The 22,407-nt window shown below is 41.5% G+C and overlaps 1 pseudogene; it reads right to left on the bottom strand.

Moving 5' to 3' along the window:
* Window positions 1-867: 867 nt before the first annotated feature.
* LOC121265793 lies at window positions 868-15,773 on the bottom strand (annotated as a pseudogene).
* Window positions 15,774-22,407: the final 6,634 nt, after the last annotated feature.

The following is a 22,407-nucleotide window of genomic DNA, read 5'->3' as shown; positions in this document are numbered from 1 at the left end:
AATAATAATAATATTAAAAAATAATATTGTAATAATATTTTATTCAACTCATCTCTCAATCCAAATGGGACTAAAAAGTAAGCTTTTTATCCCGACTAACACCACGAATTATTAAGTACTCAGAGTTATTCATATAATTACATTATTTTCATGACACAACATCTTAGGATAGAATGGGAATATCACCATCCACATTTTGAAATTACCAATTAAAATTACCGTAATATATCTTTGGACTAGGAAAAGGTGCAATTTGCACACTCCATTGCAGCCGGAGTAGTACCAGAATAGAGAGATTCCGGGAGATAGCTATTTAGCAGGAACTGCAAAACATAAGAGAGAATGCTGGGTCGGCCCAAAAATTCAAAATCAAATATCAGCAATGTATTTTACTTGTCTGGGTTTACCCAAGAAAGAAAGGGGGAAAAAACCCCAAACACAGGGTAATTGAACTATTACTCACTTGTCCTCTCCCATTTCCACCAGGGGAACAATTCACAATTATACTTTGAAAAACTTGATTTATCCTCAACATGTCTCAGTTCGAAACCTCTGTTAGCTCGCCGACAATAAACGAAAAGACCTTATAAATCTTTCAACCAGATGATCTTAATAGGTCCCTATCAAAAACTTAGCATAACTATTCATGAGGTATTTAAGAAACTCTCACTATCCAAACAACACCTAACAGAGAAGTTACAAACTGGTAAACATGGGCAAAAAGGAGCTGTCACTAAGGAATTCAACCTTCTGTGACCAAACACACACACACACACACACACACATATATATATATGAGAACTCTGAGGCTCTCAGCTGTGAATTGTCCATTCAACAATTTGGAGAAAGTCCATTGCATAGTTCCTCCTCTTAATTTAATCCCTCTCCATAAAGCCATTACTGGCCAAGCAACCAAATACAACTGCAGCAATTGCTAACCAAATCAATCATCAACTAAATTTGCCAATTTCCATCTTCTTCTTGATCACCCTATGACCATGATATATAAATGAATCCAAGATCCCTGAAACAGTGAAAACTCCTGAACACAAGAGTCAAACACCATTGTTATGCATCAAAAGAAACATTAAAAAAGAAACATATTCTGTCAGCAAGGAGAATGTTTTGGAGTTACCTCCAATGATGGCGCACATATTAGCTAGCAAGTGTAAAAATGAAATATGCTCCTCCGTGAAAGTGACCTGCAGTATGCAAGTCGGATACAAGAAAAAGTAAAAGTCCATGCCCCAGAATCAGACAGGAAAACTTTGCACACAATAGTTCCAGAACCATAAGTATCTTTGAAAATTTGAATGACCTTTCTTGGAGAGAGATCATAAAAGAAAAATACTCCTGGAAGAGCTTGAAAGTGGGCTTGTTCAGCACTCATAAAATGTTCAGTTACCGAAAACTGCAAAAGTCAAATTGAAGTTCGTATCATGTCATGTTCAATATACAACAGAGAAGTCACGAGTTAATGGCTTCTATGAGCTTAATTGGACCTTTGACTGGATGGTGTGCCCACTCACATCTGTGTATACTGTAGGTACAACCTGCAAAATAAATAGCAAATAAGTTAGAAAGAATGGTGAAGGTAAAACAGATGAAGGTTAGACAAAGGAAAAACAATAACAAAGATAATGCATGGAGTGTGATCAATAAAAAATTATTGAAAAGCGTCAGGCTTATAACTTACATTGAAGCTATCCATTTGAACGCTAGCAGATCGTGTACATGAACACCAGATTGATGGAAGCTTTTTCCAGGTGCAAAATGAAAACTTCCAAGAATCCATATATGTTTCATCCTTCACCTACTTCATCTTTAATCCTATGTAGAAACCCTTCTCTTTTGCACAGCTGAAGAAAATAACTTCTTGTATATTTCTCTTACTATATTAGTGTTACAAACAGTGCCTTTTTATAGGCGTTTATGCTTTACGGCTTTGTACAGAGTCTGAATATTCTAGTCTGGAAAAGGTGAGATTTGTTACAAAAGTTTGTTACAAAGGTGCTGCATAATGGACGTGTCTTCGTGGCCATACTGCACGTCTGGAGCTGCTATGGTAGTGAGCTGGTATTTGGTGCAGTGAGTGTTTTAACCTTGACATCCCCCCTCAAGTCAAGCTGCAAATGTTGTAGACAAGGACTTGAAGATAGCTGCCGGAAGCGTGCTGCGGAGAGAGGTTTGGTAAGTATGTCAGCAAGTTGATTCTTGCTAGAAATAAAAGCCACTTTCAAGGACTTGTTGAGGACCCGATCTCTAACAAAATGGAAGTCGATTTCAATGTACTTTGTTCGTGCATGAAATAATGGGTTGGATGATAAGTGGCACCCAAATTATCACAAGTAAAGGAGCACTAGTGAGCTACACGCCGATGTCTCTGCATAGATGTTGCAACCAGATAACTTTTGCAGCAGTGTTTGCAACCGCTTTAAATTCTGCCTCCGTGGAAGACCTGGCGATAGTAGGCTGTTTCTTTGAAGACCAACTGATCAAATTGTTGCCGAGGAAGATGCAAAACCCACTGGTAGAACGTCTGTCGGCACCCTGCCCAATCAGCATCAGAAAATGCAGTGATGTTGAAAAGTGCAGAAGGAGAGAGTTGAAGGCCAAGAGTGGACGTGTGTTTAAAGTATCAAAGGATACGTTTAACTACTGTCCAGTGAGGGATGCATGGAGCATGCATGAATTGGCATACCTTGCTAACAGCGAATGCGAGATCTGGCCATGTGAAAGATAGATACTGCAACGAGCCAACAGTGCTGCGGTATAATGTGGAATCTTCGAACAGATTGCCTGTGAATGCACTTAGCTTGTTAGAGGTGGCCATAGGCGATTTTACAGGTTTAGTTAAGTGCATGTTCGTCTTGTAAAGCAGATCAGTGATATACTTCTGCTGAGTGAGAAGTAATCCTTGAGAGTTAAATGTTGCTTCGATGCCCAGAAAAAACTTCAAGTTGCCGAGGTCAGTGATTGGAAAGTCACTTCGAAGTGCAGCAACAAGATCGGATATGCACTGGGTTGAAGATCCCATGATCAAGAGATCATCTACATAGACCAAGACAAATAGAGTAGAAGAGCCAGCCATACGGAAGAACAATGATGGATCCGCTGCAGAGATTTTAAAACTGAGGTCCACAAGACGACCACTCAACCTAGAATACCAAGCTCGGGGGGACTGACGAAGGCCATAAATGGCTTTATGTAATCTGCATACATGAGATGAAAATTGCGGATTAGAAAATCCAGGCGGCTGGGACATGAAGACGGTTTCATTGAGCGGGCCATGCAAAAACGCATTTTGCACGTCAAATTGCCGTATGGGCCAATGTTTTGAAACTGCCAAAGCAAGAACAAGGCGCACTGTCGTGGCCTTAACCACTGGGCTGAAGGTTTCTTCAAAGTCGATGCCGGGCTGTTGAAGATAACCTTTTGCGACAAGGCGAGCTTTTCTGCGCTCAATGGAGCCGTCTGCAAACAGTTTGGTTCGAAATACCCACTTGCAGGTCACAGTGTTGGTGGCATGAGATGCGGGAACAAGAGACCACGTTTGATTTGCCAGAAGAGCGTTGAATTCATTTGCCATTGCTTCACGCCACTCTGGATATTTCTGGGCAACTGTAAAACATGAGGGAGTTTCAAGAACAGAGTCTATTTCAGAGACATGGGCACGGGGAAGAGGCCATTTGATGGTGCCATTTGTGAACTGTCAGGGGCGGGATGTGTTGGTGCGTGATCTAGTCAACATTGGATGTGCATGCAGCGGAGGAGCAGGTGGAGAATAGCTCGGTGATGTTGGTAATGGAGATAGAGAGGGAGAAGTTGACGAGGGAGAAGAAGGTGGTGAGCCCAGAATAGATGTAGAGGTAGACGATGATGGAATGGGTTTTGGAAAAATGGGTAGGGCCGCATGAGTGGATGATGAGGCAGGCATGGGCTTTGGATGATGGGCAAAGGGAAACTTGGATTCATTAAACTTAACATCTTTTGATATATATATGCGGCCCAAATGAATGTTGTAGCAAAGAAAACCCTTGTGGCAAGGGCTGAGTCCAAGAAACACACATGAAATGAATCTGTAAGCAAATTTATTTGGATTATATGATGAGATTAAAGGCCAACATTCAGCACCAAAGACACGTAAACCAGTGTAATCAGGTTGCTTATTATATAGAAGTAAGTGGGGAGAGGAATTCTTGAGAGAAGGGGAAGGTAACAGATTAATTAAATATACGGCATGAATGAAAGCATAATTCCAAAATGGGAGCGGTAGTGAGGCATGAGCTAGAAGGGCCAACCCGGTATCAACTATATGACGATGTTTTCTTTCAACGATGCCGTTTTGAGTATGGGCATGTGGGCATGTAACACGATGTTTTATTCCACAAGATGCTAGATACTCAGAGAATGGTCTAAACTCACCCCCCAATCTGATTGGAATTGTTTGATTTTGGTATTGAATTGAAGTTCAACGTGAGCTTTGAATTTAACAAATGTATCAAATGCTTGAGACTTAGTTTTAAGAGGAAATAGCCATGTATATCGAGAAAAGTCATCAACAAAGCTAATATAAAACTTAAATCCATCATGAGATACATGTGGTGAGGGACCCCATAAGTCTGAAAAAATAAGATGAAAAGGAGCTGTGGATCGGTTTGTCCGTGAGTGAGCTGGGACTCTATGGGATTTTCTCATTGCACATGCATCACAGAACACAGGTAACAGAGAAGGATCATATTGAAGACGATGCTGACTAAGTATTGATTTAACTAGCTTGATAGATGGGTGGCCAAGTCGAGAGTGCCAAAGAGGAACTAAAAGAGAACTCGTCTGAGCTAATAAAGGCGTGGACAGAAAGAAGGAGTAGAGTCTATTATTTGTTATCCCTTGAAGGAGGATTGTCCCTGAGATGCAGTCCTTGATGAAAAAGGAATCAGAGAAGAATTCAAATGAGACGTTGTTATCAATACAAAGTTGCCGTACTGAAATTAAATTTTTCTGAAATGAAGGGACACAGAGAATTTTATTGAGAAGAAATGTAGAATTAGGAAAAAGGAGAGAGGCAGAACCAGTGTGAGATATAGGTATGGGTGATCCATCGCCAACACGGAGCTGTTCATCACCATGATACTCAGAAGCATGCATATTCAAGTTTGCTAAATCACTAGTAATGTGATTTGTGGCCGCAGTATCCGGGTACCAGTTGGTGTCAGGAGAGTAACTGGATGAGAAATGAGCTTGAGATGGTTGTGAGACTGTGTAGGCCTGATTGAAACAATGAAAACAACTGATTGCAGAGTGACTGTGGCGATTGCACACCTGACAAATCAGAGAACTGTTAGTGGAAGCAGAGAAGTCATTACCATTGTTACCTCGTCCATGCTGAGAGTTGGAACACCACTTCCTCTGCCACGATAATTGTTTCTACCCCCTCGAGATCCTCGGCCACGTTGGACAGATTGAGATTTCATAGTGAAGTTGGCTGAAGTTTCACTATGAAAGAACTGAGTGTCTCAGTGGTGAAGCATGCGAGCTTCATGAGCTAAGAGATGGCCAAGTAACTCCTCAGGTAATATAGGTTCAATACGGGTAGTGACTGATGATACAAGAGCATCATAGTCACTGCCGAGACCAGCAAGCAAATATGGTACAAACTCAGAGGGAGGAAGAGGGCGGCCTGCAGCTGCCATGGTGTCAGCCAGAGTTTTAGCTCAGCGAAAATAGGTGGAAATTGAATCAGAACCTTTCTTTAAGGAGGCTAGCTTTAACTGGGTTTGTACGACACGGGCTTGAGAAACAAACACAAAGGAGGACTCGAGAGAGAGCCATACAGCTCGAGCAGTATTACAACCAACCACTTGGGCAATGAGAGGTTCTGAGAGTGAAGAAATGAGAATGGACATTACCGTTTGGTCATATTCAAGCCATGAATCGTAGACTGGGTTTGGGGTGGAATCGGAGAGTATGGGTTTTGGAGGAGGACAGGAACCATCTACATATTTGTAGAGGCGCTGACCACAAACATACAGGACTAATTGTATCTTCCATAATAGGTAATTTTTGGGTGTAAGTTTGATTGTGACGGTGTGGGACAGATTTGGATGGGGAAGGACGGGAGAGGAAGAAGAAAAAGACGAAGACGAAGAGGAAGCAGCCATGGACGTTTGTCCTATGGTGTCTCTGATACCAAGCTGAAGAAAATAACTTCTTGTATATTTCTCTTACTATATTAGTGTTACAAACAGTGCCTTTTTATAGGCGTTTAGGCTTTACGGCTTTGTACAGAGTCCAGAATATTCTAGGAAAAGGTGAGATTTGTTACAAAAGTTTGTTACAAAGGTGCTGTGTAACGCCCCAAACCCAGCTGGCCTGGAGAATTACTACCTGTCACTTAAGAACATGTTTTCCAACACAACTAAAATAAAACTCCAAAACTTTATTAGCAAAACTCAATCTCAAGTACTCTAAATAACCACATTGAAACTCTACAAAGTTATTACTGCAGCAAAATAAGCTAAGGAGTCCAAAATCTCCCGGTAGTCATAACAAACCAAACTAATAACTTCAAAAAGTCTTACTAAGCCCAAGCCCAAGATAAAATTAAATCTAAAAGACATTAAAACTAAAGGACATCAGAATTCCTTCTTCTAACATCCTCTCCCAGCTTAAACGTGCTCACCAATCTAATCCAGGTCCTCAGTTGGACTTTCCACATCATCTGAAAAATATTATGAAGATAGGGGGTGAGTTATCAACAACTCAGTAAGCAAAAGTCATATGCTAGCGTGCAAACATGAGCATTTACAAAGTATAGCATGCAGAACAAAATATTTTCTAGAGTTATCATGCAGAACAGAACGTACTTTCAAAAGTAACAGAGCGATGATTTTAAGACAAGTAAAACCCATAATACTTTGGCATAACATAAACTGAGTATCATCATCAGATCCAAACAGAGCATCAAACAGAGCAGAGACCATGTTTCACCCCCGTGGTAGGGTTGTGCTAACCCCGGTGGCCAAACCAGGCAGAGACAGAGGTGAAATCTTTCTTTTATTCTTCTCGGAGCCCCGAGTGTGCACACAGGAAAGACCACAATAAAACCACTTTGTTTCCAAAGTGGGTGCACTCAGAGACAGAGAAGTTGGTACCAACCCAAACAGATCAGAGAGCATAACAGAGCAGAGCAGAGCAGAGCAGAGACAGAGTCAGATACGAAAACCAGTACACCATGCCAAAGGTTTTCAGATGTTATATCAAAATAATACAAAGTATCAAAACAGAATCAGATAGTTTACACACACTGAGCACAAAAGCCAGCACATCTTTTCAAATAAATGCACAACTTTTCATATACTCAATATCGCTCATTTTTTAGATTTCAGAAATCACATGATAGAATTTAGCTCATGTCTACACAATGCATGTCAGAACATATTTTTCTCTTGTTTGTACAAATTTCATGAGTATGCAAATAAACGACCGAGGTTAGTTTTGTTTTTCCAAAGTTCTCATTTCACCACAAAAATATGCAAAATTTTCAGAAAATCAACCTCAGTCACAAATAATTCGTGTAGGGCCTAGCATAGGAACCCCGCTTACCTGACTCCTGCAGCGCATTATCTATGACTTGAATACGGTCTCTATCCGTCTCGTCACCTATTCATAAAAAATAATATAAACTAAATATTAAAGTCCAACAACACAAAATTGGTCTTAGACAACTTAATACCCAAATTTCTAGACCATAATTCAGTAAGTTTAATCAAACTCAATCAGCCAAATAATAATCCGGACAGCCCACACTTCGACCCAAAATATTCTATACCAATCTCAATATTGTCCAATACAAGCATCGAAACCAATGCCAACTCAAATTCCAGTAACTCACACTTATTCCTACAGTTCGCAGTCCCAAACAATTACTAACAATTTAATCAGGACGACACTACACACTACTCTCTCTCCGTTCACACTCTACAACAGGAAAAAATATCTCAACACTTCTAGATGTTAAAAAGGCCCCAACAAACCCTTCTAAACATTTTCAATACATCAAACCAATAATCCAAAAATATATCATCACTTCCTAAAAATCATCAATATTCACCATGACCCACGTCAAACTCAAAACACCAATATTTAAACTCGAAACAGCCAACAAATTTCCTAACATAAACCAATCTCACATAAACAACTACATCATCCAATCCAACCGATCCCCTTACTCCTCGGACTCAGTCCGGCACAACCAATAAATTCACAGTAAATATGAATTAGCGCAGAAATACATTTAAATATCAAAAGTTCTTTGGAAAAATACTTACAATGCTATAATATAATTTTTAAAAGATCACGGAGTTGTACGAAGCGACAACGCAGCAACAAAACAGTGCCAAATGCACTGTGGCCGAGGGTCTCAAAGACCCACTTTTGAACGGGTGCAAACGAAGACCCCAGATTGATAGGGTAGGGCTTAGGGATGTCGGTGAAGCTAGTGGTGGTGGTGGTTGGCCGTGGGTGGCGGCGCAATAGGCGGTTGTAGTGCAAAAACACCCAAAACGGAAATATTGATGGTGGGGCTTCACCGGGGACAGATCGGAGGTGAGGTTGGGTCCATTGGGTTGCTAGGAAGTCGAGGATGATGTGGTGAAGAGATGGTGGCCAGAGGTGGTGCGACGACGGCGCAGCGGTGCAAGGAATGCCGCGGCTTCGTGTGGTGCTTGGAGGCTAACGGCGGCGCGGCTGGGGCTGGAAACCGGAGGGGGAGGTCACCGGTGGGTGGGGGTGCTGGGAAGCCGGGCGGTGTCGACCACCGCCGGCGCACGGTGGCGCTGGGGTAAGAAGGAGGATCGGACGGAGAGAGAGAGGGAGGGGGGGTTGTAGCGTGCGGGAAAGCCAGGGGAGAAAAAGGAAAAGAAAAAAAAAGAAGAAAAAGAAAAGAGGAAAGAGAAAATGTAGGGAAAGAAATGAGGTCCATCCTCATATCTTGGGTCACAAAAACGATCCAACGGAAACGATTTTAACACAGCAAGTAAAATAAAATAATTCAAACGCAGTGATTAAAGTGAAAATAAATAATTAAACCCCACAACAAGTTAATTTAATTTGAGAAGAAATTTAAACGCATAAAAATAATTAATTTAGAGAAAGCACTTCAAAAATAATTTTCGTAAATTAAAAATTATAAAAATAACACAACTAAAAATCCAACAGTTTTAAAACAAGAGAATAAATTTTAATTTAATAACAAATAATCTTTCAATTAAAAAATACACTAAAATACGGGGTGTTACATCCTTCCCCCCTTAAAAAATTTCGTCCTCGAAATTTGTAAGGTCAAACATGACGCTAAAGCAGGAAAGAAGATACAACCCAAAACACGCTCGAAAGGATCATACCATCAGTAACTCCCAACAAGCATGAGTAATGTTCTCTCAAGTCTGTCTCCATAGGCAATTCCATCATACTCGTATTAGTCCTCCAGTGGCACCACACGTCCAGTATTCCTAGGGTGACTATTCTATCCAAATTCTCATCTTTCCACAAGAGCCTTAATACAACATCCAAGCAATCCCAATGATTATTATTATTATTATCGCAACACGGTCTGCGCTAACCTCAATCGACTCCTATGTTAAAACTCACAAACTTTCATTGTATTCTACAAGTTGGTAACCTATTAGCCACTTCCATAGTTAACCATCAATAAACATTTTGGTAGAAGAAAATTCTTGATCTCTCAAAACCATGAAATATTACACACTTTCCTCAAAATCACCAAGAATTCCTTTCTGAATCTGCACCAACTATTACCCTTAAATCTGACATGGATCAATCCTAAAACCTGCCACTAAAATCTCGAACTAATAGTAATCATTATCCAAACTAGACCAACACCTTCAATTCTCAAAGAAATAATCCCCTTGAAAATCCCAATATCAATAACTCAACTTCCATCAACCCCATTAATGGTCACAGATTAATCAGTCTCCAAAATAAATCAAGCTAACACACCAAGCCTGCAGAATTAAAGATTTCAATCTCATTATAAATCAGTCCTTCAAATTGCAATTCTAAAACCTTAAATTATACAAGAATCAATTTCTGAAATCTGTAAGATCGATGAACTTATATCCAATAATAAAACAATCGACTCCCGAAGCTTTCAAAATCTAAAACATTAAATAATAACAATCATTTCCAAAAGTCTGCAAAACCTTAAACTTTTGGTGAAATTTCCGTAAATCTATCCTTAAAGTTTGTTGAACTTACAATCTTCTATTCTAAAGCCTCGTGTCATACATCCATGAAATCGAAAATCTCAAATATCATACTCCCCAAAAAGATCACCCAGACCCTGCTGTTCCTTTCAAACCTTGATATTATAAAAGCACACCAAAAAGTTCAATTTTACTCTGCTAAATATAACAATAGCGTTCTCAGTCGTACCATCTTCCTGCCATAACTTAATCCTTAACCCGCATTTCAGGTTCGAACGAAACGAATAAAATAAAATAAACTTAATAAATAAAATAACATAATTTCAATTCAAATAAAATCAAATCAAACAAAACCAAATAAATTCAATTTAAATAAAAACAATAATTTCCAATTAAACCTTTAAACTCTTCTGGTACTGCACACATGATTTTACCCATTCTTAGCCATATCTTTAACCAACTCGTATAGTCATTCCTCTCATCTCATATTGTAAACCCAACTTCGCTCTAAACTCCAGTACATCTTTAAAATCTAAACCACAAAAATCTAAACCTTAAATCTTAAAAAAAATTATCTCCTATAGTCCACAAACTAATTTTGTCGGATCTAAAATCCCTAAATCTCAAAATCTCAAAACTCAATCATAAAGTCTGCAAAATTTAAAACCTTAAATATTCGCAAAATCAGCTCTTATTGTATACAAATCTACACCTCAAATCTGAAGTTTCTCCCTAAACCCACATATATCCAAAACTCAAATGTTTTTAGTCAGCAGAACCTCAAACCTATCTTTCGGTCAAACTTAGGTCAACTTCAAAAGTTAAACCTTAGATTATTTCCAAGTCATCTCCTGCATCCTAAAGAATAAGCTTACCGGATCTAAAACCTGATATGTTATAAAAATCATTTCTTAGAATTTACAAAATCTAAATCCTCAAATCCCATCAAAATCCATCATAAGATTTTTAGAATCCCAAACTTAAATATCCACAAGATAATCCTTAAATTCCTCAAGTTCCTACACTACAATCTTGACATCCTATGAACCCACAGAAATCTAAACCTCCAAGGTTTATAGTATGCAGAATTTAAACCTGTCTCTGATACCAAATGTAACGCCCCAAACCCAGCTGACCTGGAGAATTACTACCTGTCACTTAAGAACATGTTTTCCAACACAACTAAAATAAAACTCCAAAACTTTATTAGCAAAACTCAATCTCAAGTACTCTAAATAACCACATTGAAACTCTACAAAGTTATTACTGCAGCAAAATAAGCTAAGGAGTCCAAAATCTCCCGGTAGTCATAACAAACCAAACTAATAACTTCAAAAAGTCTTACTAAGCCCAAGCCCAAGATAAAATTAAATCTAAAAGACATTAAAACTAAAGGACATCAGAATTCCTTCTTCTAACATCCTCTCCCAGCTTAAACGTGCTCACCAATCTAATCCAGGTCCTCAGTTGGACTTTCCACATCATCTGAAAAATATTATGAAGATAGGGGGTGAATTATCAACAACTCAGTAAGCAAAAGTCATATGCTAGCGTGCAAACATGAGCATTTACAAAGTATAGCATGCAGAACAAAATATTTTCCAGAGTTATCATGCAGAACAGAACATACTTTCAAAAGTAACAGAGCGATGGTTTTAAGACAAGTAAAACCCATAATACTTTGGCATAACATAAACTGAGTATCATCATCAGATCCAAACAGAGCATCAAACAGAGCAGAGACCATGTTTCACCCCCGTGGTAGGGTTGTGCTAACCCGGGTGGCCAAACCAGGCAGAGACAGAGGTGAAATCTTTCCTTTATTCTTCTCGGAGCCTCGAGTGTGCACACAAGGAAGACCACAATAAAACCACTTTGTTTCCAAAGTGGGTGCACTCAGAGACAGAGAAGTTGGTACCAACCCAAACAGAGCAGAGCATAACAGAGCAGAGCAGAGCAGAGCAGAGACAGAGTCAGATACGAAAACCAGTACACCATGCCAAAGGTTTTCAGATGTTATATCAAAATAATACAAAGTATCAAAACAGAATCAGATAGTTTACACACACTGAGCACAAAAGCCAGCACATCTTTTCAAATAAATGCACAACTTTTCATATACTCAATATCGCTCATTTTTTAGATTTCAGAAATCACATGATAGAATTTAGCTCATGTCTACACAATGCATGTCAGAACATATTTTTCTCTTGTTTGTACAAATTTCATGAGTATGCAAATAAACGACCGAGGTTGGTTTTGTTTTTCCAAAGTTCTCATTTCACCACAAAAATATGCAAAGTTTTCAGAAAATCAACCTCAGTCACAAATAATTCGTGTAGGGCCTAGCATAGGAACCCCGCTTACCTGACTCCTGCAGCGCATTATCTATGACTTGAATACGGTCTCTATCCGTCTCGTCACCTATTCATAAAAAATAATATAAACTAAATATTAAAGTCCAACAACACAAAATTGGTCTTAGACAACTTAATACCCAAATTTCTAGACCATAATTCAGTAAGTTTAATCAAACTCAATCAGCCAAATAATAATCCGGACAGCCCACACTTCGACCCAAAATATTCTATACCAATCTCAATATTGTCCAATACAAGCATCGAAACCAATGCCAACTCAAATTCCAGTAACTCACACTTATTCCTACAGTTCGCAATCCCAAACAATTACTAACAATTTAATCAGGACGACACTACACACTACTCTCTCTCCGTTCACACTCTACAACAGGAAAAAATATCTCAACACTTCTAGATGTTAAAAAGGCCCCAACAAACCCTTCTAAACATTTTCAATACATCAAACCAATAATCCAAAAATATATCATCACTTCCTAAAAATCATCAATATTCACCATGACTGACGTCAAACTCAAAACACCAATATTTAAACTCGAAACAGCCAACAAATTTCCTAGCATAAACCAATCTCACATAAACAACTCCATCATCCAATCCAACCGATCCCCTTACTCCTCGGACTCAGTCCGGCACAACCAATAAATTCACAGTAAATATGAATTAGCGCAGAAATACATTTAAATATCAAAAGTTCTTTGGAAAAATACTTACAATGCTATAATATAATTTTTGAAAGATCACGGAGTTGTACGAAGCGACAACGCAGCAACAAAACAGTGCCAAATGCACTGTGGCCGAGGGTCTCAAAGACCCACTTTTGAACGGGTGCAAACGAAGACCCCAGATTGATAGGGTAGGGCTTAGGGATGTCGGTGAAGCTAGTGGTGGTGGTGGTTGGCCGTGGGTGGCGGCGCAATAGGCGGTTGTAGTGCAAAAACACCCAAAACGGAAATATTGATGGTGGGGCTTCACCGGTGACAGATCGGAGGTGAGGTTGGGTCCATTGGGTTGCTAGGAAGTCGAGGATGATGTGGTGAAGAGATGGTGGCCGGAGGTGGTGCGACGACGGCGCAGCGGTGCAAGGAATGTCGCGGCTTCGTGTGGTGCTTGGAGGCTAACGGCGGCGCGGCTGGGGCTGGAAACCGGAGGAAGAGGTCGCCGGTGGGTGGGGGTGCTGGGAAGCCGGGCGGTGTCGACCACCGTCGGCGCACGGTGGCGCTGGGGTGAGAAGGAGGATCGGACGGAGAGAGAGAGGGAGGGGGGGTTGCAGCGTGCGGGAAAGCCAGGGGAGAAAAAGGAAAAGAAAAAAAAAGAAGAAAAATAAAAGAGGAAAGAGAAAATGTAGGGAAAGAAATGAGGTCCATCCTCATATCTTGGGTCACAAAAACGATCCAACGGAAACGATTTTAACACAGCAAGTAAAATAAAATAATTCAAACGCAGTGATTAAAGTGAAAATAAATAATTAAACCCCACAACAAGTTAATTTAATTTGAGAAGAAATTTAAACGCATAAAAATAATTAATTTAGAGAAAGCACTTCAAAAATAATTTTTGTAAATTAAAAATCATAAAAATAACACAACTAAAAATCCAACAGTTTTAAAACAAGAGAATAAATTTTAATTTAATAACAAATAATCTTTCAATTAAAAAATACACTAAAATACGGGGTGTTACATGCTGCATAATGGATGTGTCTTCGTGGCCGTACTGCACGTCTGGAGCTGCTATGGTTGTGAGTTGGTATTTGGTGCAGTGACTATTTTAACCTTGACATGCAAGTGTCACAAGTATTAAACAATCCACAAACCTCATAAGATAAAAAAGAGAATTAAATGTTTCCATAGGAATATCTAACAAAACAATAATATGGATAAACATCATTGTGTTATAATGCAGAAGTTGAATCAACCTAGCCAAGGCAAAACTGCAGCTTGTTCACTGCATTTGCATGGGTCGTTGTGTATGAGTGCAAGTTTTTGGTATTATATATAATACACCTTGCACCATGACCACTAAAGCATTTGGTATATGATGTTGGCATTGCATTGAACAACTCACAATGTCCAAAGCAGATAGGCTGGCTGATAGGTAAAGATTGCAGAGAACTGCTATACAATGTACTTCTGGTTTTATATGATTTAAATGAATCAAGTGCTCCACTTATGAGGTGTGCATAGTTCAGGCATGACAACATTTAGTTAATAAAGGGCAATACTTCTTGCATTTTGGTAAAAGCCTAAGTTTTATAAGGAAAAGAATGTTTAATTCAACCCAAGTCATTCTTAGCTAGTTAATATCCTCCAGATTCCAATACCAAACTAGTGGGACCAGTTGTGGACTATCTTTTGTTTATTTAGACAGAATATGTTTGTGGAAGATAGATAAAGAAAGCTACAAAGAGGGGGGCCAGGCGGGTTGAAGCTGTCTGTTTCAAGCATACCTTTGACTAAGATATAATACTAGAGAATCAAATAGTATTATGTATGCTTAATCAAATATCAGAGGAAATGAAAAGGGAAAAAATAATCTCTAACTCCATATAAAAGTTTCTCGACAAGATGAAAAATAAAGATACATATCGAGTACAGTAGAAGTATCTTATTCTTCATGTTATTCTTCCAGTATCGAGCAATTTTCACATTCTCTCAAGATCATTACAAAATATTTGAAGATTCAAGACTGATATTTCCAAATAGGCTTCCAGGAAAGACAAACCTGATCAATCATATCAGGGTTTGACATTCCCCAACCTTTCTTTCGATATGCTTCACGAACATCTTCACAGGAATTACAACATTCTTCATCTGACTGCAGTAAAAAGAAACAGGTGCAGGGGGTGAGCCCAAAAACTTTTTTTTTTTTTTTTCCGATAAGTAAGGAATTTCATTGATCAAAATTAGGCAGAGTCCATGTACATAATAAGTATACAAAGAGACACCTAGTTACATTTTCTAAAGCTGAAAAGAAAGTAAAAATTCATGAATATTTCCTCCCTTTAAAACTACAGCTGAAGCCATTGAATCAAAGAAAGGACAAAAAAATTCCATAATTTCTCCTAGCTCTCTCCTTATTGTCGAAGTACCTCTAATTTCTTTTCATCCATATACACCATAATAAGCACAAAGGAGCCATCCTCCACGTCACAGCCAGTTGAGGGCATGATGTTGCCTATTCCAACAAGTTAAGAGCTCCGCCACATAAACATAACACAAAAAATATGTCTTAGTGTCTTGATGTGCGTGATATATCATATAATATAGTTACTTTTATCATAAAATAAATTTAATAAATCACATAAAATTTTGTCAATTTATAAATTTACTTTTCTATAATTTTTTTGGGTCTGTAAGACTTCTATTTTATAAAAACCAAAGTGAGAAACCGTTCGAAAAGATATTTTCTATACTATGCTTTTTTTCTATTTTTTTGTTGAAAAAATATTTACCAAGTTTTTTGCTACAAAGTTACAGTCTTATGTCCTTGGCCTTGAGTATTTAATCTATGTTTAATTTACATGTGGCTGCGATGATGCTACGTTGGTTTGTTGGCCTCGTATTTGAATTTCGTACCAAACCACGTTTGAATTTATTACCAAAGCAAGCTATAATTATTATTTAAGCCCCACGAGACGAATGCTGGCTGAAAATCATAGCCTTCTCCTAATCAATTTGCATTAATTATTTGACTTCACAAACGGTTAAGACATTATATTTGTAAGGGGATTTCCCCTGCTCATTAGACGCTCGGTTGAGAGTAATGGGCTTCGCCCCAATACTCGGCTCCAAGGCCCAAACTTGCCCACAAAACAACTCGTCTACAAGGAAAAGTAAGTAATGATGGCTGATGGGACAGACATGCCTAACACCACTCGACCGTGTTCCGCTCATGGGGACTCGTACAGGGCAGAACAGAAAAGATGGAGAACCTTTGATCTTCCGACAAGGGAACATCGACGAACTACTGAAGACGTCAACAGAATAGAGCAAATCAGGAAACTATGTCGCATTCATGGCACTACTACCCAAGCAAAATGCCACATTAATGACGTCATCGCAGAGGCACACCACATTTAAAGAACTCTCTGACAAAAGGAAAAATAAAAAGGACAGGCTCCGAAGGGGTAGGCACGATCTGTCCCCCACCAAACTCCTGGTATAAATAGCAACTTCTATGTATGAAAAATCTCTCTAGATTCTCTCATTATTTACATACTTTCAAAAATATTCCACTGATTTTAGCATCGGAGACTCCCCGGCCCCAAGGCTACCCTCACATAACTTCTTTCTTCTTTGTTTTCACAAGCCCAACTTTGAAGACCCAAGTTGTTGGAACCTGGCCTAAAAGCGTACAAAACACTACATTAATAGTGGTGCCGTTTGTGGGATCCTTGTAGATCTTGTGTGTATTTCGTATGCCTGCGACAACCAGTTCCAGACAACTTGGAAGCTCACTAATAATGCTAACGAACATGGAAGCTCACTGACAAGGAAGCAAAGCTCCCAAAATTGGAGGAGGAAATGCCGTGGAAGATCGGCGAGAACATATCTAGGAAGGGGTGCCTCCGAGTGGCAGGGCCGCCCTACGGTGGATGACTGCAACTTACCATAATCGCCAGTCTATACCCCAGTAGAAGGTGAAATATGAGATGAGGAGAGACTCAGAAATGTGGAACCAAACTAACCGTTGGAGTTCGTTCCCTTAAACTCAAATAGACTAGATGCCAATGCAAGGATCGGTAGCGAGATGACGATTAAGGTGGATGACTGCAACTTACCATAATCGCTAGTCTATACCCCAGTAGAAGGTGAAATATGAGATGAGGAGAGACTCAGAAAGGTGGAACCAAACTAACCGTTGGAGTTTGTTCCCTTAAAATCAAATAGACCAAATGCCAATGCAAGGATCGGTAGCGAGATGGCGATTGAGGTGTGAAATTCCATGCAACAGCTCCTCACTAAACACTAGGACGTATTCGCTTGGAGCCACGAAGACATGTCCGAAATAGCCCCTGAAGTCATACAGCACAGCTTTAGCGTGGACCCAATGGCCAAAAGGGTGAGGCAGAAACACCAAAGTGTCACCGCAGAAAAGAACGTCACCATAGTTGAGGAAGTGGACCGCCTGCTAGTTGGCAGATTCATTCGAGAAGCCCACTATCCAGAGTGGATGTCCAACGTGGTACTAGTGAAAAAACCGAACGACAAATGGAGAGTGTGTGTGGACTTCATTGACCTCAACAAAGCCTATTCGAAAGATAGCTTTTCACTTCCCCGCATTGTATGCTCAGCTTTATAGATGCCTACTCTGGGTATAACCAGATTCGCATGAACCCAGAGGACGAGGAGAAAACCTCGTTCGTCACCGACCAAGGCCTGTATTGTTACACGGCCATGCCTTTTAGGTTGAAGAATGAAAGGGCCACCTATCGACAGCTGGTCAACCGTATGTTCAAAAGTCAGGTGGGAAGAAATATGGAGGTCTACTGGATGACCTGTTGGTTAAGAGTGGGAGTCCGGAACAACACTTGGACGATCTGAGGGAGACTTTCGCAATACTGAGGCAGTACCAGATGAAATTGAACCCGGCGAAGTACGCCTTTGCTATCGAATCAGGGAAGTTTATGGGATTCATGGTGTTAGAAAGCAGAACCGAAGCCAACCACAAAAAGGTGGAGGCCATCCTCAACATGGCCCCACCTCGAAGCATAAATGTGGTGCGAAGGCTAGCTAGGCAAGTGGCATCTCTCAACAGGTTTATGTCAAGATCTATGTGCTTGCCTTTCTTCAAGGTTCTGCAAAAGGCACAGATATGGGATGGCGAGTGCAACCTAGCATTCGAGGCTCTCAGGAAGTACCTCACAAGCCCCCCACTCCTCAGCCCACCCAAGTGTAGGGAAACATTGACCCTATACTTGTCGGTCTCCTCCCAGGCAGTCTCTTTGACATTAGTGCGCAAAGAGGATGGAGTCCAGAGGTCGGTCTACTACACCAATCTGGCATATCATGGGGCTGAAGCCAAGTACCCCTGCATAGAGCAACTCACCCTCACGCTGGTGGTAACCACACGCAAGCTGCACTCGTACTTCCAAACTCATCTAGTAAGGGTCCTCACAGAGACCCCTCTGAAAAAGATCCTGTAAAGGCCGGACACTTCGGGCCGGCTCATGAACTGGGCAGTAGAGCTGAGCGAGTTTGATATTGACTACGCACCGCGGAATACCATCAAAAGGCAAGTGCTGTCAGACTTCGTGGCTGAATTTATTGGTTTCCCGACGGAGAGCAAATATGCACCTCCCGTGAAGCCCTGTCAAGTTTTCTTGGATGGCTCGTCTTGCCAGGCTGGAGGGGAGTGGGGGTGCATATCGTTACGTATGAGGGAGAGGAGTACAATTATACCATCAAGTTGGTGTTCAAGACCACGAAATTGAAGTGTGAACCGACTCGCAAGTGGTGGTCAATCAAGTACGAGGAAATTTGCATGAAGAGCGAAAAATTGAAAAAAAATACTTGGCACTAGTAGAAGCCGAGCGCCCCCACTTCAAGTACTTCTAGATTCAGCAAGTGTCGAGGGCAGAAAACCAGAAAGTGGACAAGTTGGCATGTGAGGCTTTTGGGCAAGAAGACTCCCCCTGCCAGAGCAGACGGTGGTCCAAATCGTCGAAATGCTCGCCGTAGGGATTGAGGTGATCGAGATACAACTCGGAGCTCCAGATTGGGAGAGGGACATCCTTAAGTACTTAGACACCAACGAGGTGCCTGATGCAGGCAAGAAACCAGAAAGATTAGGAACCGAGAGGCATGCTACACTCTGATCGAGAGAATTCTATACTGAAGAGGCCACTTGACGCCTCTCTTGAGGTGCATCTCCCCTAAAGAAGCCCAATATGTGTTGGCAGAAATATACGAAGGAATCTGCGGCAGTCACTCTGGAGGAAAGGCGCTAGCTGGAAAAGTAATGAGGGTGGGGTATTACTGGCCCTATGCCTTGCAAGATATCGAGGAGTACGTGTGGAAATGCTGGAAGTACCAAGAGTACGCCAAGGTGCCTCACTGATTGCCAAAAGAATTGACGTCGATCACCTTCCCTTGGCCCTTTGCCCAGTGAGTGACCTGGTTGGCCCAGTCCTTCCTGGCAAGGGAGGAGTAAAATTTGTGGTGATAGCTATGGATTACTTCACCAAGTGGGTTGAGGCCGAGGCCCTAGCAACCATCACAACCAACAATATCATGCGGTTCCTAAGGAAGACAGTGGTTTGCAGGTTTGGCATCTTGCGCACTATCATATCGGACAATGAGAGACAGTTTGATTCCGATCACTAACGTAACTGGTGCTGGGAGCTGGGGATTGAGTTCCTATACTCGTCTTTGGGCTACCCCCAGTCTAACGGGCAGTTGAAGGCTACCGACAAGATATTGATGAGAATGCTCAAGAAACGACTTAATGACAGGAAAGGTGCGTGGGTAGAGGAACTTTTCGATGTCTTATGGGCGTACTAGATCATAGTAAAGATACCAATAGGGAAAACTCTCTTCACCCTCACTTACAGCCATGAGCGATGCCATCAGGGGAAATCGAGATCCCCACCTACAGAGTTCAGCACTTTGAGCAAGACTCTAATGACAGGCGGCTAGAAGAACAACTTGATTTGCTAGAAGAAGTCAGACTGGAGGCAGAGGTAAGAACCACTGCCAATAAAAGGAGGGCCGAATGATGTTTCAACAAACGAGTGCGGCAGAGAGCATTCAAAGTCAGAGACCTCGTACTCAAATAAACAATAACAACAACGTGAGACGAGGGAAAGCTGGGCCCCCGAGGGGAAGGCCCCCATGTGGTCATCACTACGTGGAATGCCAAACACCTACAAAAATTTTATTGCTAAAGCTAGCTTAATTATTGTAAATTTATGTTTTCATGCATGCACTACAAATCCTAATGGAAGAGATGTGTTTCAATGTTGAGTTTCAGGAATGTAACAAAATCTCCATCAACAGAATCTACATCAACGTAATTTCCATCAACAAAGTCTTCATCTATTGTTTATCTCCCTGTGGGACACCAAAGGGACTAGTCACGCCAGAGGCTGCTTTGTTCCTCCTGTAGAGGAGTGCAGGTTGGCCCTCGGCCACCTGAAGACAAAAAATTACCTTCCTTGTGAGCATCAATAGGCGGGAGCAGGTCCAGTTACAGACTGCCTGAACAACGTACCTCCCGCAGGGCAAAAAGGGTAGGTTGAGCCAAAGTCCACCTTGTCCCTCCGGCGATAGGGAACAGGTCCCCCTGAGATTACTCGAAAAACTTACCCCAACCTCCGCCACGATAAAGTGTGGGATCAACGCCAGCCTAACCCAAACTTACCCAAACGGGCGGGAGCAAGTCTAGTCCCAAACTTTCCGAACATCCTACCTCCCCACGAAGGATGATAAATGAGTAGGAGGGTCAACCTCCTCGTCCAGAAGAGAGGGACAAGCCCCTAGTGGCAAGAAAAACTTACCCTAACCCCCATCGTGGTGAAGAAGCCGACCAACCACATCGTTATTCGAATTACCTCCCTTGCGGGATATTAAAGGGAAGGGTAGGGCAAAAGATTGCCTTATCCCTCCTGCGGCAGAGTGCAGGTCAGCCCTTAACTACTCAAAGGTAAATACTTACCTTCCTCATAAGTCTCAACAGGCGGGAGTGGATCCAATGGCAGACCGTCCGAGCAACCTACCTCCTCGCATACCAAGGAGACTGGTTGAGCCAGAGGCTACCTTTTCTCCCAGTAGAGGAGAGCGGGACCAGCCGCACGGCTACCCGAATAACTTACCCCAACCTCTGCTACGACGAAAAGTGGGTTCAGCGCCAGCCTGACGTAAAACTTAACCTTCCTTGCAATGTCAATAGGTGAGAGTGGGTCTAGTAGTAGACTTCCAGAACAACCTACTTCCCACGGAAAACAAAGGGACTGGTTGAGCCAAAGGCCACCTTGTCCCTCCCGCAATGGAGAGCGTCTAGCCCTGAGGCTGCCCGAAAACTTACCCCAACTCCTATAGTGGCGAAGGAGCAAACCAACCACATTACCTCATCGGGGGGCAAATGGGCGGTTTGAGGCATTCTGACCCCTTCCCGATGGAGTGTGGGTTAGGTCCTTCGACAGCCCGTATGTTGTACCAAGGAAAGCGAACATCAACAACATGGTAAAGAGTGGCAAGCACATTGCGTCATAGGCCAAAGGACCCAGGTTTGCCAAGTCTAACTCCTACGAAACTAAGGATGAAGTTATGATAGCCTGCTTATTTTTCAGTTAGGAATTAAATATGCAATGTTAATGGGCGGGAGCGGGTCCAGTCCCAAACTACCTGAACAACCTACCTCCTTCAGGGACAAAAAAGATGGGTTGAGCCAGAGGCCGCCTTGTCCCTCTCATGATGGAGAGCGAGTCCGGCCTCTCGGTCACCCGAATAGTTACCCCGCCTCCCATTTTAGCAAAGAGCAGCTTGAATTATTTAATTCGACTCCACGACCACGGTGCTACTCGGAGGGACATAGAGGCAGGTTAGCAAAACGCTTCTCGGCCTCTCCCCCCAAGGAGGCGATCAGAGTCTACCTGACGCGGCTTAACTCTTAGGGGGGATTTCCATTCCCTTCAGGCCGACGACAACGGATGAGGGCCGGCATACGCTGATGACACTTCTTTCTGTTTTAGTTGCATATCAAAATAAAACACAACAACACAAAATGGAAGAACAAAAGGACTAGGCGGGTAAAGCATATCCGAGAGATCGTCGCATATCCGAGAGATCGACGATTGTACC

Source organism: Juglans microcarpa x Juglans regia, chromosome 5D (assembly GCF_004785595.1).
Source record: "Juglans microcarpa x Juglans regia isolate MS1-56 chromosome 5D, Jm3101_v1.0, whole genome shotgun sequence".
Taxonomy (NCBI): Eukaryota; Viridiplantae; Streptophyta; class Magnoliopsida; order Fagales; family Juglandaceae; genus Juglans; species Juglans microcarpa x Juglans regia.
This window is presented reverse-complemented; position numbering and strand designations above follow the sequence as displayed.